Below are 18,933 nucleotides of genomic sequence, written 5' to 3' on the forward strand. Positions count from 1 at the left end.
GACATCCCCATAAAGATTTATTAGTTCAACATTACAGTCTTTATAAACTTATTACATTATAAGTTACATGTCCTGACACTGATGACAATCAATAATGCAACAGACATAAGCAAAAAAAAATATATATTTGTTCAGTACAAATATAAAACTACAAACAAAATTATCATGTCCTCCATTTTTGATAACTAAAGTAAAGGAACTTCTTTCCTATTTTACCATACAATCAACGATTGGTAAGTAACGAATAAAGTACTCAATTATCAGAATTGTAATGATTAATCTCGCTACTACTAGTTGACCCTAAGTTGAGTAATCAATCTTAACCTATGACTTAATCTTATACTTACAAAGAATCAGCTGTTCCTAAAATCTAGCTATATTATTTATTTACACATAATACTTATTCAAGTGAATGGTATTAAAGTTACCTCGAATTTGTTTAGTTTTAGGGTCCATTAATGTATAAACGTTTGAAAAAGGAATAGCACTAACTATATAGGGCCCTTCATAAAGAAGCTGAAACTTTTTTGTGAGATTCTTCTGTGCTTCAGACTTATTTGCCTTACGAATCTTTACATAATCTCCTATTTGAAATTCAATTAAGCGATGAGACTTATTAAATTGAATTTGTCGTCTCACGCTGTTATCTTTTAAATTCTGCCTCACTTGTGCCCTAACAGAATCAATATCTTTAGATTTATTTAATTCCGGTAAACAATTATCAAATGTCATGCTATTACTGACACCCCCAGTAACTATAGCCCTACGTAACCCGTTATCACGTGTATGTAATGTTTGTCCAGATTACCATCCGAGACCCAACATAATATTTAAAGCAACAGGAGTTAAATTTGTGCCTCCTAATGTTGATGTATCGGGGCTTGCTACATCAACGCCTACTCTTTTAAATTATCAGATACTACTGAGTTTACATTAGAAGTATTATTATCATCTACAATATTTACAACATTAGTATCTACTGGTCTGCTGGATCCTGCCTGACGCGCTGGCCTGCCACTGAAATGTTGATTGCGGTTGAAGGTACTCCTCTTCTCATGTTGGTTTGATACAGCTGCTGCAGATTTCTGCGCGAAGTTTGGACGACCGCTGTTGTTGTTCTTGAGATTCGCCTGCTTGTTGACAATGTCTAACTTGCGGAGAAACTCGGTGGCTTGAAGAATCGAAGAGTAGTTGCTCGTTGTCCATGCGTATTGAACATCCTTAGGGAAATGATTCATTATATCGTTCACTAACTGCTTTTCCTGTATAGCGTAAGTTAACATCTTAGCTTGACCACACAGCGTTATGAAGTGTCCTAACATCGTGGATTGGGAAGAGTCCCAAGTGTTCATCACGATTTTCCTCCTCAACTCATTTTGCTCCGCTTCTCCCCAGTAAGTGTCCAGAAAGTCTCTCTTGAAGTCCTCAAAATGTGTCCACCTATCTTTGTAAATACGCGCCCAGTTCCTTGACTCCCCCTCCAAGCACTCGAGTATGGTGTCGATAACTTCATCAGTCCCTGAAGCACACCTCTTCAAATATGAGGTTAAATCTTCGATGAATGTCACTGGATGCTTGTTCTTGGCTGGAAACTTAGGTTTTTCCAATGGCATCCGAGGCATAAGGTAGTATGGAATCGAAGGCCCTGGAACTGCTTCAAACTGTACCGGAACTTGGCGATTTGTCACACCCCCTTCTACATGAGAGGAGCCCGATGATGAACTAGTAGATGACAAGGTTGCAACCCTTTGCTCTAATTGGGCAATCTTAGAATTCACTTCATTCATGGAGCGTTGAATCATCCGAGTCATATATTGCGTTGATGTAACCTTCGGAAGCGGACTAGTAGCTGTAGGAGCCCCGCGTGTACTAACACCGGACCTCCTAGCCTCTACTGCTTTAGGCGTAGTCTTCTGTTTAGGCATCTTGATGATTGGGCACAAGTACTTTTAATTAAATTCAAAATATTAGCACTCACAGTTAATTCACTTGCATTTATATCGCACTTATTTATGCACTATTATTCACACACTAAACTAATCACTATAAGATAAGATTACTTAACACTTACTAATTATATACACACTACAATATTATTTACACGCACTTAATTCAGTGTTCGTAGATCCTCACTATAATTCCCGCCGTTAATTGTTCACTGTCACTTGACTACCACTTAGCATAGCACACACATAATAATTCACTTTCATTTGGATCACAATTTAATTTATCCCGCAATCGTTCTCTGAAACTTTCTGAAATGTTTAGCACTCCTGACACAAACTATAACCTTATACCTAATATTCGTTATAAACCTCTTGAAAAATATTAGCGCTATACCTGTATTTAAAAATAAATTTCCCCCGAAATAGTCACTAAAGAACTATTATAAACCGCTACTTATTTAACTTAAATAAAATGACCGGAGGTTTCTAATTAATAGGACCAAGGAACCCTAACTGGATAATGGTTCAGATAACTTTAGTATTTATTTAATTAATAGTTTAACTTTATCTATGCTATACTAAAAGAAGGAAATATATAATATATGTATATATATGAATGAGAAATAATTATGATTAATATTGCAAAATCAAATGTAGTATATAACATCAGATTTAATGTAGAACCCACAATCACAGTAATTACTCCATTATAAGAACACTTATTTAATTTTAGACAGACTGCGGAACTACCTGTGATCCTTCTAAAGAACCCCAGGGTTCGCCTGTAATGAACAACTAATCAATAACCAACAACGCCCCACTTTATATAGATAAGCTTGAACATCTTAACAGAACTCTATATGTATATCAAAAGGAACAAGAAATCACTAATAGTAATTATTGAAAAAGAGAAAAGTAAATAAAATTATATATACCACTTAAATTATGAAATGGGTTATGTATACTGTACAGTACATACGAGTACCATATAATAAATAAGTTAACAGCACAACAAAATACTACAAAAAATATTTAATTACCAATGCAAGTTTCTACTGCGTTAACAAATATATGACCAACGTAACCTTAATTATTTATGGAAAAATCAAACTCCTAAATCAACTATCTCTAGTCTTTGGTTGAGGCCTATGTCCAGCAGCGGATCATCCTAAGCTAGTGCTGACAATGATGATTGTTATGAATGGTAAATATTCTGGTACAGTCCTGCCCAGCATTCAAAAGAACTTACAATATTATGTGAAATGAAATTCAAATAAGAGGTGAAAAATCTAATAAGAATCACCCCACTAAATAGATAGGTATCGACTTGACAAGTAAATTGATCATTAGAATAAAAAATAACGAAAGTTTCCTAGTCTCATGTTTTTACTTACTTTGAAAGATAAATAAATGGACAGACTACTCTAATTACTCTATTATGCCTAGATATACTATAACACTCAATCATATAAGAATACTAATCAACATTGCCAACACTAAACTGCAATCCCTATTTCTAATCACAACCTGACAATAATTTGCATTATTTTATGATTATGTAAGTTTCTACACAACTACTCCAAGTGAAAACTGAGAAAATCACCCAGATACCTACTCACTATGCCATATAAATAGGTAAATAAAACTAAGTCTATAAAATCTCATCCAATACTAAAATTGCGAACGCGAGTATGTATGTCTGTCGGTCTACTATGTCCAAACGCCTATACCACTAACCCGACCACAATAAAACCAACACAAGAAAGATCAGAACCCAGAAGTATCATTGAAAAACTATATTATATTTATCAATCATGTAACAAGCAACTTCCTCACAGACGAAACCGCGGGCGAAAACTAGTATATGATAATTAATTATTCAGATTTAAATAGAACCAAAGGTTAATTCAGCAAAACTATCAGAAGATTTCTAATTCATAAGCAGTGCTACCGCTATCTTCTAAATTAATATGCATTGTTTATGGATAAGTCAAAGAGAGTATTGTTACTAATTTTATTGAAAAATAATCTCACTAAACCGCAACACATAAGGTGACTTAGTACATATTTTTATCTTTATCTTTATGACAAGAAGTAAATACAGTGTTATTTTAAAGCTACATTTATATAAGTACCTTCATCACATTTTATTAAAGTCGGCTAATTATGACAAGAAAATCATATAGTTATAGGTATATAATATACTATCATTATTACTCCGGGTATTGTATTGCAGTATACCCCATAACTCAACCAAACATATTGAAACCACTAGATAACAAGAAAAAAGAGAATGTACAGAGGCGGACCATATCTTTTTAAAACTTGAATTATGTAATTAAATTTAAATTATTATGTCCCAACAAGGTAGAATTTCATAAATATATGCACGAGCAGCCTAGCATGCAAGTCGTCTATCAGTAAACAACAATTGCCTCCCATGAACACCCGCAACATCAAAACATCACCGGCGCGTTACCGACCTTTTGAAATACTGATTCATTTAGTTCCAAGGAAAGAGTTCTTAGAGGATGTATTGTTTAGTAAAAGTTATAATTAGAGCTTGGAACAGTAATAATTCAATAGAATAAACACTGCAGTAAGGAACCCTAATAAAATCTCAAATTAAAGTACTATTATAATGAACCTCAATAGGAACTAAATTTAAAATTGTGTATACTTTACTCCGATAAGGAATTTAAATGAGAACTATCATACTGAACCCCGACAAGAACCAAAATTAACATAGAAACTGTATACAGAACTCTGATGACAAATTAAAATTAAATCTTATTAACATACTACACCTTGATAAGAAATCAATTAAATAAGTTAAAGACTTCAATTAAAACTGAAATTAACATAATATGTACTTTTATATTGAACCCCGAGACAAAACTAAGTTTACAATTGTTCTACCAAACCCGGACAATAAATACAACTTGGACTGTTATTCTATAGAAATTAAAATACCACTGGCTAAAATTTGATGATTTTTAAACAAAAGCAATTTGGATAATTATTTTGAGTAAGAAAATGGATTAAAATAATTAAAAATTCAAAAGAAACTAATAAGAACAAGTCAGGCCTAAAATTCTAATAAGAAATAAAATCCAATAAGAGTATTATATTATTAAGTAGTGATTGTTAATTAAAGCAAAGAGAGGAGGGCATTGATTAATAAAATATTTTAATTCAAATAAAATTTACTAAGTCATACTATAACCGAAACTTGTTACTCCTAGCGCCATCTGTGGCAAACTCCGTGAACTAATAAGTTTTTCTTAGACTAATGAGACGTTCACTATACTTACGATATCACAGGTTCACTTGTATTTTATGTTATTAATTACTTTATTATGTAAATCACAGCAACATACTAAGATAAACACATTTCAATCGACTCACGCGCTGTTCTAGCAATCACGACTTCTCTTGATTACGGAAACGTAATTACGCGAGATTATAAGAAAACTTACTAATACTAACATCTAATTGACTAGGTATTTACTTTATCTACCGATATTAACTAATCATCAAACTCTAAACCTTAATCATTTGCGCTATTTCATCCAAGACGCCACGTATACGAAATACTACTTTGCTATACCTACCACAAGCTTTGACAGTTCAAATAGTTCGAGCTACTCAAATTAAATCTCAAGCTAATGACAGCTAGCGGAAAAACGCCCGAAACGAAACGCTTACGCAACTATGTGCGAGATTAAAAAATAAAACGCTCAATCACGTCCGTAATGTTGCCAGGCTAATCACAAATTCCGACAACTGAAGAAATTTTAAGCTAAAATCGGCATTAAAAAAATATAAACTATTAGTTATGTAATAATTATGAAGAATACTAGTAAAACAAAATATATTATACCAACTATGTAATACAACCTTTTGATTATTTTACGTAATCAACCTATCAACTTTCATTGATTACAACTAATAAGAGTGAGAAATATACAACAACACTAATTAATTTTACCATATTTACTCACGCGACTATTTATTGTAATGCTTAATTAAGAATTTTATTATGTATACTACAGTAAGAATAAAATTTTTACGGAAATTTAACAGAACTCTGATATTTCTACGGTTTTCCGAACTTCACCACTGGCAACACTACGAGACCTGTCAGACAGACGTTTTCGAGATTACGTAATTAATTTATTGGATTAAAAGATATGAAAATCAACTTATACGCATCAAATAATATCTAAATCAAGTAGAAATTTATGGAGAATACGATTACAAGAATTATTGTCGGCGATTTAACAAGAATATTGATACGATCATCGATACAACTTGAAACAATAGGCGCACGTTTGTCATATGGGGAAATATGACTCAAACATGGAAAAATCACGGAAATTAATATAAATTGGATAATAATAAGGTAAAGTAAGATGCTATATATGTTTTTGAGTGTGTTTTACTATCTCTTGTTTTTATGTTTTCCGCAATTTATGGCTATGTATCAACCAAACTTCTATCACCTTTTAACACCGCATTTTTGTGTGTCTACGCGCTTTTAACACTACTTTCTTTTATTTCAGCCTATACCGCAAGCATGTTCATGAACCACCTATCGCAACTCATGGGTTAATGGCCTAAATACGCATAATTTTCCTGCCTTTTTGCATATACATAAGAAGAGAAGAAAGAAATAGAATAAGCTGTATAAGATGTATGAAAGAATGTCTAATAAAGCTTAGTATAACACAATTATAGTAAATAAAGAAAGCACAGAAGAAATACAATTGAAAATTAAATAAACTGAATAAAACCGAAACTCAGGGTTGAACAAAATTCAAAGCGCGGCATTTGCAAAGCATATTAAACTTTCATACCCTGTTTATTTATTTGCATGCTCCCTATCCTTAAAGAGTGAAATTTTAGTGCATTACAAGTGAAATTATGAAATTATAGTGCAGCTATGTGTCAGTACTTAGTAATATTTATTAAATTTATATAAATTATGTACGCCCCTATGTATTGGGAAATTTTAAAGCTTACTACTGACATTTCATAGCTTTACTAAGTAAAATGGACAAAATTATTTCATTTTAGATAGGAAATGAAATACTTCTGTTTATAAACACAATACCAACACAGAATTAGTCGCCCCTAAGACTCCTGCCTATCACAGACATTTGTAAGACCACATCCCTTGGTCACGGCCACCAGTTGTAACGGATGGGGCCCTACACCAGAGAGCATTGTGTGTAGAGTGGTAGAGAGGGGAAACCCCGTCTCTCTCTTTCTCCTTTTAATGGAGAGAATTTTCCTTTATTATAATATAAGATAATAATACATTATGTTAAAGGAAAATATTAATTAAATTGGCCATAATAAGTTGTGATCATCTAACAGTTAGGATCCTACGTTGTGTACTTTTTTGTTTTAGTAATCCCAATGATCTTTTATGTGGTATGTCTGTAATAAGCAAGATATCTATCAGGGCGCAATAAATGTGTCTAAATTAAGTTATTTAAAGCTAGAGATACTTGGAATTCAATACATATAACTAGTATAGTGTGAAAATAGAGTGTAATATGGAAAATAGAGTGTAATATGGGTGAGTAAGTAAGTAGAGTGTGTAAAGGGTCGGGAAAGGATAAGAGTTGACTGAAAGAAATTAACGGGCCTCCACGGAGGCCCGGGGGACCACCTTCCTAGCCCCCTGTCCCCTCCTTACACTCGCCTGCGATTGGTAAAATAACCCGGAGGATGATTTACAGTTACTGCACTAACAGCGGTGCTAGTCAACTCAAAAGAGGACAGATTAGATGGAATGAGTAAACCCAATTCCATAAATAGTAAAAAGGTGGAAGGAAACACATCCAATCCAACCAATGCTTGATTCATATGTTGCATATCTGTGCAATATACACAGTTTTAGTTGTGTAACCACTGGGATGTCTAAAAAGATCAAAACCAGTGAATTACAAAGTTTTGTGATAATGCCAAGCTGTAAACAGACATGACAAGTGTATGGTTTTGCCCAGAACAGTCGGGGGGTTGAGACGGCAAGCCACTTTTCACTGAGCATCTCCGCTTACTAATGTAAGTATCAACAATGACACAGCTACTTTGGAATGCGGCCCACAACCATCCCAGTCGCCCTGAACAAGAAGTAAGGTTGTGGTGATATAATAACATATCAACCCTGAAGTAAGTGTCCACACTCAAACAATATGGAGCCATAAGGAAGACAAATCTTTTCATCAAGCATCTCCGCTTACCAATGTAAGTATCAACAATGTCATGACTACTTTGAAATGCAACCCACAGCCAACCCAATTATTCAAAGTGAGGAAATTAGATATAAGTTGTGGATGACATGACACCATACCACCACAGATTTGTATAGTGTGCTGTGAATATCCGTGTATACATACACAGTACACAAACACATGAATAAGCATTTTAGTAAAATTGGATGTAGAGTTCAGCTACAATGCCTGAACACATAAAAAAGTTTAATATCATTATGAATCAGGTTACTCACAAGGAGCGGTAGGGTTATGATAGACAAAAGGAATTGCCATGAGATAAATGATAAGCATTGCATTTTGCATAAGACTCATTTACTCAGATAACCAGTACCTTACCTGGAGCTTCCCCAATTTCACAAAGCAAGTAGTCATAGATCATAGGTGTACATATTAGTCCAATAAATGGTCATAATATGGTTGAAACACAAGAGGACAGATCTCACCTTGTCATAACAGGGAATCCAGATCCAATCTGAGATTCTCTGACATCACAAAGCAAGCTTTTAAGTTAAGAGCTATTACGCTATTGGGGGTCCCAGAGGGAGGCCCAATCAAGCACCATCTCTTAGTGATGACTTCAGCTTAGAGCTTGAAAATGTTAAATTACACAGGTTTTACTGATGGCCGGTCAGCCTAACTCAGCTCAAGTGTAATAAACCATTATTCATTCTCCAATCTGCCTTCACTAATAGACTACAAATACGGGTGAAATAGCCGGTGACAAACAATCACTAGGATTATCGTTCACAAGCCTTCCACCTAATCAGTAAGAACCCGACACGCCCAAAGTAAGCTATTAGAGCCAACCTCGAACATGACGAAATTCAGACTCTAGTTGGGCCAGGTAATAGCCCAATGGAGCCCTAAAATAAAACACTGATGAGTTATGATCGCTTACTGGACAATAAGCACCCAGATAAGACTTTATGGATTCTAATTATTATGAAATTAAGGCAGCTCCGCATTACCTCATCTCTGTAACCCAATACTGCGCAATATTAGTCTACAGAGACTACAGTTCTCACAATTACCTCACTCTGAAAGTTCATAGAATGCTGTATAAGCCGATTCTAATCCATTCAGAGCTACACAATAAATAACTAACAAGTTACAGTGTGAAGTGAGTGTAGGTATATGGTGTGATATAATGCATAGATACCATATAATATAAGTAATTATAGAGCAAAACATGTCACAGGACACAAAATAATTGTCTGAATGGGTTATGTCATTCTCGAGGCAAATAATTCTTAGCTCAGTTAGGTCTATCAATGTTAGACTTGTGAGAGATGTAGATAGTAATTCTCGTGATAGACACTATCCCATCCATACAATGAAGCAAAATTATGATCAGAAAACGCATTCGCAGTGCATTCCCACATATAAAACACACAAAACGTAAGATTAAACACATGGTCCCTAGGTTCCCTAAAGATTTACCTACGGTTTTCACGCCCTAATGCAGTATAGTCTGATTTAAGAAAGTTCTCGGTTCCAATATGACTTTTAACAAGGACTTCTATAATCTAATAAGAAAAGGACCTTCTGACAGACAGAATTGAGGTAGGATGGAACCAAAAACTTCTCCCAAATCTGACATACTCCCTAACCATACAAAAGCATGCTCACTTACCTCTTATTTACCTGATAAGGTAAATAAACAATCCCACCTGGTATTCACAACGCTACACAAACACATCACAAAATGCCTATTTTTCACTACACACAACACGCATCACGCTCCTAGCTAAATTACACACCCTATTTCGCACCAACAATAATTAATCGCGGAAATCTAGATCAAACTATATGGACCTGCCTAATTCTACACTTCGCGAGAGAATCTCAACCCTGCCTAGCGGTTTGGCACGGAGGTTGAAGCAGCCTTCAGATAGTGCCAACCACGGCAGTCCCATTTGTATCAAAAACAATAGGAGCCACGCCCAATTTGTGAGCAATTCTAGGAATGAATCTACGTTCTAGAACTTTCTTTAACCCAAAGGCAGTCGTGAAGCATATCCAGACACGCCACGCTAGCACGCTACATAGTCCGAATACCGACAACGCGAATCCTTGGAAGAAAATGCAACAAGCACCCAGCTTCAGTCGCGATCTGAATAGGGCGCCACATCCTCAACCAGGACCCACACTGCAGGCACCCAGAGACCACTGCGGCCACGTGCCGGGACACGCCCAACAACCGACGATTACAGGGATAATTAAACAAGCAAACTACAGAAAATAACGAGAAATACTGCTAGGAAACCAACAGCATCTCATTGCTATTTTCCAATAAGAATTAAACAAGAAACTCACAAAATGGGAGATTTGACAAAACCTGAAGCCACATACCTGATGACGGGCAGAGTTTCTGCTTACGCGCCGAGAGCCGAAGAAGGAAAAGTAAAAGTGAGCGAGCCCGCTCGCGCATCGCTTTTTATAACCTCGAGGCTTCTAGAAACTTCCATTCTTCCCGGAAACGGGGTTCTCAAACATATCTTACTTACACCTCCCTCCTACTCCTGTATTGCCATCAACAAATTGCAAACTCCAACACTGAACAAAATCATCATCATCATCATGCAAACCGATACACGTCCCATCGCTGGGCTCCGGCCTCCTTTCAGAACGCGAAGGCCCGGGCTCCAGCCCCCACGTTTGCCCAGTGCAAAATATCAACTTGCTAAGAGAATCAACTGCTTTCCCAATTGACTTGACAAGACAATTATTCCTGTAGTTAGTCGAAAAATCTTCATTTCGTATTTTTAGTACAATTTATGTGATTTTTGTTGTTTTGTTGACTGTGCTCGTTGATACTCTTAAAACCGCTGCATCTCAGACCACAGTGCAGTCACCAATCCCACACAAGTACGCCAAACCCAAAGTCAATCAAACCTGCGTCGGAAGCTGGCCAAACCCAGCTCCCAAGATTCGATCCAAACAAACAGACATCTAAACAAACAAACAAATAAATGAATAAATACATAAACAGAGCAAGTCAAAGAAAAGCCTGTAGAAATATGAAACGTTACCCTAAAAAGTGGTAAAAAATTATTTCAATGGTAATTTCTAATAGACTTCTTCTCGTCAAGCCTATATTCGGTCTCCGATTGGCTATTTATAAATCTCACGTTCCTTATTGGCTGTAAAATTTTCAAGTTAGGAAACATTATACAAATAAAATATTACATAATTTGAATTTAAATTATTTATGATAATAATTAAGTATTGAATTTTAGTTGAAAAATACATGAAATTTCTAAACGGACTAGCTCTTAGGCGCATTAATGTTTACTAAAACCGTATCTCAGACAGCTCGAACCAGCTGTTGTCAAGTAAACGATACTCGAAAGTCTAACTAGAATTTGATATCAAATACTAAACAAAATATAATTATAATTATTGAAGTTACTAGTTAAACTCCTAAACTACCAAAATCAAGTATTAGTTTAGTGCAAAACCCTTTCAACGGTGGAAAAATGACACATCAAGACAGAGGTAAGTCTATGCTTTATTCGAACCGTTTTGCTATGATTATTTCCTAAAAGAAAAGCTGTTTTTCTGGTAAAGTGTATTTTCCTTGTGTAAAATAGTAGCCTCTATTATGTACTAAGATTATTTTTATGTTTCAGATAAAATCCAAGAAATAATGGACCAAAAGCGTTTCCATTTATAGGTTAATTTTCCTCACTACTATGGGATGTCAAGAAATTCCAATTGGAACGACACATTTTTACTCCTATAATTGTTCACGACGTTTTCAGGTAAGAACTTAATAAGAATTTCATACTTATAGATAAATCTAATAGTGAAAATGTCTTAGGCAAAATACTCCATAGTAAGGAAATTTTCAAACGTTAATAGCGATTTATTTGGTCAATTGTATGAGGTAATTTATGTTTAATTATAGTATATGGACAGCAGAAAGAACAGATTTATAATGAAAACATGGATCGAAGCTTAATCATAAAGTCTATTCAACCTGCAAAATTTGACACTCCTGAAAATTTCACTTTGTTATCTGATCAAAATCTATAGGGTTTATTTGGGTATTTATCGTATAGACATACTGTACTAAGTCAGGAGGGATGGAATTTATAAAGATTTTGATTATAAATACCAAACAATTATTAATATTAGCCTTTACAAAATTTCAGCCCTCGGGTTAAAATTCTCAAACTGAAAGATGACTAGTTTTGAATCATTTGAGTGTTTGATCCGGACTAAACCTATTTATTCTGTATCAGAGTCACTATTAGGATGAGATTAAAGTAAAAGTACTCAGATCTAACTTGTATTTTTAACAAGAATGCTATATCCAGGATATCATTAGAGCGATTTCAAATAAATTTCTATTTCAGGAAACTTCAGTGCTTTCCTATGGATTTTACAATCAAAATTGCCTACGGCAGCACGAGGAACAGGAAATGGAAGGAAATCAGGATTGGAGAAAGGATTTAATGGGATTTTCAGGAAAACATGGGAAGCCTTAGAAGAGTTTCTTAGCCTACGCATTTTTGTAAATATTTTAAGTTACTTATGTACGCTTTGCTAGTAAATCAAACCAATAGTCCTATTAGGCTTGGTTTTAGTTGCTTTTGCCTGTAAAACTACAAAAGAAGAATAAAATTACCTTTAATTAATCTCAGATGGTTTCATTAAATTAGAAAAACAGCGCCATCTACTAGTGAGTAGTGGAACCTCTCCGAATATAGCCCGATAACCCATAACTTGACACACACACACCGCTCCTCACTAGAGGTCACCACAGTCACGGTCTCAGCTCAGTAATAATGCCATCTATAGTCAAATAGCTAACCTTTCTACTTTACTTTATAACTACACTTGTATGCAGCGTGATCAAAGCTTTTTAAACAATAACCTGATGACACCGCGTTTCCAGAGATGTCACTACTTCAACGCGTGCGGAAACCGAGTTTTGAATTTATTAATGCTTATTTCTATAAACAACAACTTAATAGTATATTATGATTTATAAAGAAACTGATGAACGAATTGATTAAAACAGTGTATTTAATGAGCTGAATTAATTATTTCAATGCATATTATGGAAAAGTGAAAGAAAATTTGTTCTCATAGAAAATATTTCCTATAATCAAGTAACAAATAAGGCAATAATATATGGAGTCTGCTACAAACTTGACGCTTTGCTTAGTCGATATTATGACCATTTGGACGTTTCCAAGTATTTGTGATCTTGTGGTGTATAAAAATTAAATATATCCATACCAAATTTCATCCAGCTCACTCCAGTCAGTTCATCCCCCATTTTCTCCCCTTAAGTTGCTTTTGGAGATAAAACTAAGTACCTATGTTCAGCCCCTTGACAGTCGAAACCAGTCGGTTTCGACGTGATACCGGAACAGACAGAGTTACTTTCAATTCATCACTCCATAGTATAAACAAAGTCGCTTTTTTTGTCTGTACGCTTAGATCTTTCAAACTACGCAACGGATTTTGATGCGGTTTTCAGAAATAAATAGTGTGATTCACGGTGTCTATGTATACCGTAACCGTGTTGTGCCGGAACGGGTACCAGTATATAATATTATTTTAATGGAGTATGGATTCGTAGTATGTATGTCCCTGCCCGCATGCAGGTTACGAAAGAGACAGACATGTATCTTAACAAAACAGTAATTTTTCAAAACGAATCAAAATATCAAATCGTGTTTACATATTTATGAATCAAACGGCGTATACAAATATTTGCCAAATTGGTGTGGTTATATGTATATGGAACCCATTCATGTATACTTTTTTTGCCTACGAGGTGGATACATTTAAATGGAATTTATTTAAGTATGCAATTCTGCGCTTTGTGATTACATAATACTGAAAAAGTTTAATGAATACAATTTTTGGTGTCAGTAATAGATAATATTTTTGATACAATGTATGACTACATATTATGCAACCTTGTTTTTGTATACATATTTTTGTGACTGTACAGCGAGGGCGTATATCACGTCGAGGGGAAAATGTTTATTGCTTGAGTCTAAGTCCCATTTAGACCATTCAAGAACTTGCATTCCATCGCAGACTAAGAGGGACAATGAACGTTGATCAAACAAATACCGCAATGTAATGAAACTTATATGCGAGTTCTCGCATAGTCTAAATGGCTTTACACTCTGCTTTTCACCTCGATTGAAGGAATAATATAGCATAGTAGAAACAATTGTTCATTTGCTATACCTTTTTTTTCATGGATTGCTATATTATAATTGAATTAGTGTTGTTTATTTTTAGTTTTACATAAAATAAAAATTATGAAAAAAAAATAGAAACTTTTTTGTTTGAGACTGTTGACACCTAGTCAGGTGACGAAGTCACCTTGGTCTTAGACGAAAATTTTACTTTATGCACTAGAGCACAAAATATGTATTTATATACCTCGTTGAGTTTCTTTCCGGATTCTTCTCAACAGAGGTTTATCCAAACCGGTGGTAGTTTTTTTGACATTCATAAATGCTTTTATAGCCTTTTAATTAAATAAAATATTTTGAATTTGACTTTGACATTATGCTGAGTAGGGTCCATTTTATACTGTTCAATGTTCATTAATACTATTCGTTTCTTCTAGTTCTAATGTATTTTTGCTGTGTATCGAACATGATGTAAATAAATGTTTCTCTTTTCTTTTCTTCTCAAATGTTTAGAGAAGCGAAGAGATTGGTGAGGATGTAATGCAGTTGAAGAAATAAATACAGCCACCAAACTATAATCATAGAAAGCTGTGATCTAAGGAACCATGTCGTCAACTTAAATGACAAAAAGTATGTGTTCATATATTAGCTGTTGTCTGCGACTTCGTCTGCGAAGAAATCGATTATCGCTATCCCGCGGGAACTATCAAATTTTCCAGAATAAAAACTATCCTATGTCCTTTTTAGAGTGTTTAACTATCTCCATACCAATTTTCATCATGATCAGTTAAGTATTTTAAACAAACTCACATTTTGTATAAAAATTATCAGAGTTATAAAGGCTTCACAATTAGTACAGTCTACCAAACTGCCAAAGTTTAATATTGAATACAACTACGCGCGTTTATTTGCCACGGAAAGAGATTTGAAGCCATATACCGTTTTGCATTTAGTAGGTACTTCTTCTTCGTGTATGTCTAAAGGGATCCAATTTTCAACATACATATCTAATGTAGTTTGAGGCAGTGTGTCTCGCAACCCTTTGTCCCCCCCCCCCCCTCCAGTCGGGCACGCGTCACGCAGTTGGCGTAACTTTCCTCATCTGAAAATGTAATTAGGATCATTACATTTATTACTCGAGTTTGTTAACACAATTTGCAAATTTGCAAGATGTAATAAGGAAAGAAAACCGATCCAACAAATTAACTGTCAGTTTTTAATTTCATTTAACAATGCCGTGTTGTTTTCTTGTACATTTTTGAAGTAACGAAGCAAAAATATAAGTGTAGACCGTCATAAAATCGACTTTAGGTTTGTAACAAACAGTATGAATAAATAGTATGGTTTATAGTTTAAGATATTTATTTCACAAATGATTTTTACAAAATTGCTTTCAGAGAAATACATTTCAAGCTATAAACATACAAAAAGGGAGGGATACTTTAACTATACATATTGTACGTTAAAAACAAAGCTTAAAACTAAAAGTACACAAAAACACATGAGGCTAGATTGCCGTAACACAACATTGATCGTATCGTGAGAATATCGATGCGTTTCCAGCAATGAACATAGTAACAGACACGGCCTGTTAAACATAGTTAACTGCCGTTTACTAACTACTTTAAATAGTAAAAGTTCATTTTATTGCTACACAAAAAAAAATATGCAAAAAAACAAGTACACATCGCAATGGGCTCAGGTTCAACATAAACTACGAGGAAAAAATAACTTGTAGCGCTCATTTTCAGCCTGCGCCCTCTCACAGAGTGAAAACTAATTCAAGAGCCGGGTGAGGCCGTGTATTATTTATTGCCATTTTTTTTATTGGTTTTTGGAGTCTTTTTGTATTTTTTATTTCAACTTAATTTGTCACTTTTACGGTCATCCCGTGAAACCCAACGAAAATACAAACTAAAACATGTATGCACAGAAAAAAAAGGAAAAGGCGGTTAGGTTAGTAGGTAGGTAGTTCGCTGCTTAAGTGACTAGGAAAAAAGCAGGCTGAAATGTGTGGTGCATGGGAGATATTTGTGTCTAGACTCCTGTCCAGTGGTGGTGTAGGGGTATGCCACGCAGCACGGAATGCTGAGGACCTGGGTTCGATTCCCAGCGCTGGTCTCTTTTTCTGTTTTTTGTCTGTGCATCCATGTTTTAGTTTGTATTTTTGTAATATTTTTGTTACTGTTTCGATAAACTTTTTCTTGTCACTCGTTGCTATAGTTACGTTCTCCCGAGTCACTGTTAAAGACCGTAAGTTTATAGAATAAAAATTTGTCAAACATGCATTTTTGTGGTAATTTCTTACCACAATCTTTCTTTCTTTCTTTTCAATATAATTTTATTAATAAGCATGTAAGTATAACTTAACATAAAATTTCTTCCATTAAACTTTACCACTTTTGTCCCCTCGCTGACGGGACAGAATAACAATTGATCCTATACTATACCTAGCAATACTTATTTAAGAATCGAAACATGAAATAAAATGAAACTAAAGTACTAAACAACGTCTTACTTAAAACGAACTAATTCATGTCAAGTACTAAAATAAATAACAAATAGGTCTCGTGCCCCCCTCCCCCTTCCCCCCAAGTGCCCCAATTATCGCTAACTTAGTAATTACTCACGATTACACAGACACCGTTTAATAACACTGCGGTTGCCAAGACATGAGCTCTCTCAAATGCCTCTCTGAGGCTTTAAATGGTCTGAAGCACAGATTTAGATTATTAGATTAGATTAATCTATATCTGTGGTCTGAAGTCTCGTGTTTTATAGGCCGAAATTAGTTGTTATTTAGCAACTAAGTTTTAGTCTCAGCTACGCTTGACAATATTGAGTCTACCAGTTTAAATTGGAATTTATTTACGTTGTGTGAAAAAAGGCCCTGAAAATTTTATTCAAAGTTTTATTTCGTGAGATATGGTCATTACAATATCTAACTACTTATAATTTATTGCAATAGCTAGTTACGACTTCACTCATTTGTCAACTCAATCGACTATAAATAATTAAAACAATAGATTGTACTCGTCAAACTGAACAACATTCGATCAGCGACTTTTATAAATAATTAGATTTTTATTTTTATTACGCTTATTAAAGTTTATTCGAAGAAGCAATGTGTCGCTGAACTAACTAATGTTATTCAGTTTGACGATTATATGTTTTATTTAATTATTTGCTCATATTATAGGCCACACCCGGTATGATTTAAATTAATTCTGCCGATACTTTCAGTTTCACGAGTCTATGTATGTTTTAATTATTTGCTCGTATTACACAGGCCGTTTCGTATTAGCAAGTTGAAGTGGCAGTGGGCTGGTCATATCTGTCGAAGAACCTCCAACCGTTGGAGTAAACGAGTTCTTGAGTGGAGACCGCGTCTTGGCAAATGTAGTGTAAGACACCCTCCGGCCAGGTGGAGTGACGATCTGCGAAAGGCTGCTGGTAGAAGCTGGATGCGTCTAGCAGAGGACAGGGCGAAATGGCGCTCTTTGGGAGAGGCCTATGTCCAGCAGTGGACTGCTATAGGCTGATGATTATGATGATTACACAGGCCACACCCGGTGTGATTTCAATTAATTCTGCCGATACTTAGTTGTCCACTGCTTGAGAAAATAAAATGATATTTTACTTGAGTTTATGGAATTTGTTTTTATGGCATTATCTACCCTAATATTGATGAGCAAGTCAACATAGAGTTGTGGATAACGCTCGTTTTCGAGGCTTAAAGATTCGAGCCCTTAAGACTCCAGAGTCTTAAAGACTCGACTATATTTGACAATTAAATTGGCTTATTTTATGCGTTTGGATGCAAGAAACCGTCTTTGCGGCCTTTGAGTCTTTAAGCCTCGAAATGAGCGTTTTTCACAACACTAAGTCAACATCATCAGCTAGTCGCTCCGGCAGTTCAAGATCATCATTTTACGGTAACGAAAAAACCCGTGTGACCCCCGCGGAGAGTTCCTCTTCTTTACTATTGTGCAGCTGGAGTGTAACACGAGAACCCAATTTACATAAAAACCAAGGGCGAGGGTGGTTTAATTAAATCAAGCGTCTTGCGTGATCCCGAGATGTCACTCCTCGATACGCTAATTCCGGGTCCGAGGGCTGGGCTGCTATGCATGCAGAACACTGTAACTCCACTTATAGTATTTTGTGGTAACATTGTTAAATTGGCTTTTCGGACTCTAATCCACACACACACACATACATGTACACTGATTTCTTACCAATATCATTGAAAAACTTCATTGCGATTAACACCGTAACTCTTAAACCTGGGGTCCTGATTCACACACTAACACTATATAATATACCGTGTTTTTCCAAAAAAAACTCATCTTTTTTCACCTGGTACCTAAAGCTACAGTGGTTTATCGTAACAATCATAATGAGAAATTTGGAGTAGGTAAGTGTTTTGACCCGAAAGTCCTTATTGTTTATTGTAAATCAGAATTTCTCTAAGTTAACGTGTTTTTGGTTGAAAAGGCAAAAATTAGTAGTACTCGTAATTATCCGTAA

The 18,933-nt window shown here is 35.1% G+C and overlaps 1 protein-coding gene and 1 long non-coding RNA gene across 3 annotated transcripts in view; one reads left to right on the forward strand and one right to left on the reverse strand.

Annotated features, from left to right (window-relative positions):
- LOC141437657 (cell adhesion molecule Dscam2-like) overlaps positions 1-18,933 on the reverse strand; it is a 332,569-nt gene that overhangs the window by 120,194 nt on the left and 193,442 nt on the right.
- On the forward strand, positions 5,857-13,038 carry LOC141437661 (uncharacterized). Of its 2 annotated transcripts, none has more exons than XR_012452407.1 (3): positions 5,857-6,351; positions 11,866-11,997; positions 12,595-13,038. It is a non-coding gene; the product is annotated as an uncharacterized lncRNA (long non-coding RNA). The 2 variants fall into 2 exon arrangements; XR_012452406.1 differs by lacking the exon at positions 5,857-6,351 and adding an exon at positions 9,685-11,731 and having other exon boundaries at positions 12,595-13,037.

This window comes from Choristoneura fumiferana, chromosome 18 (assembly GCF_025370935.1).
Source record: "Choristoneura fumiferana chromosome 18, NRCan_CFum_1, whole genome shotgun sequence".
Classification (NCBI taxonomy): Eukaryota; Metazoa; Arthropoda; class Insecta; order Lepidoptera; family Tortricidae; genus Choristoneura; species Choristoneura fumiferana.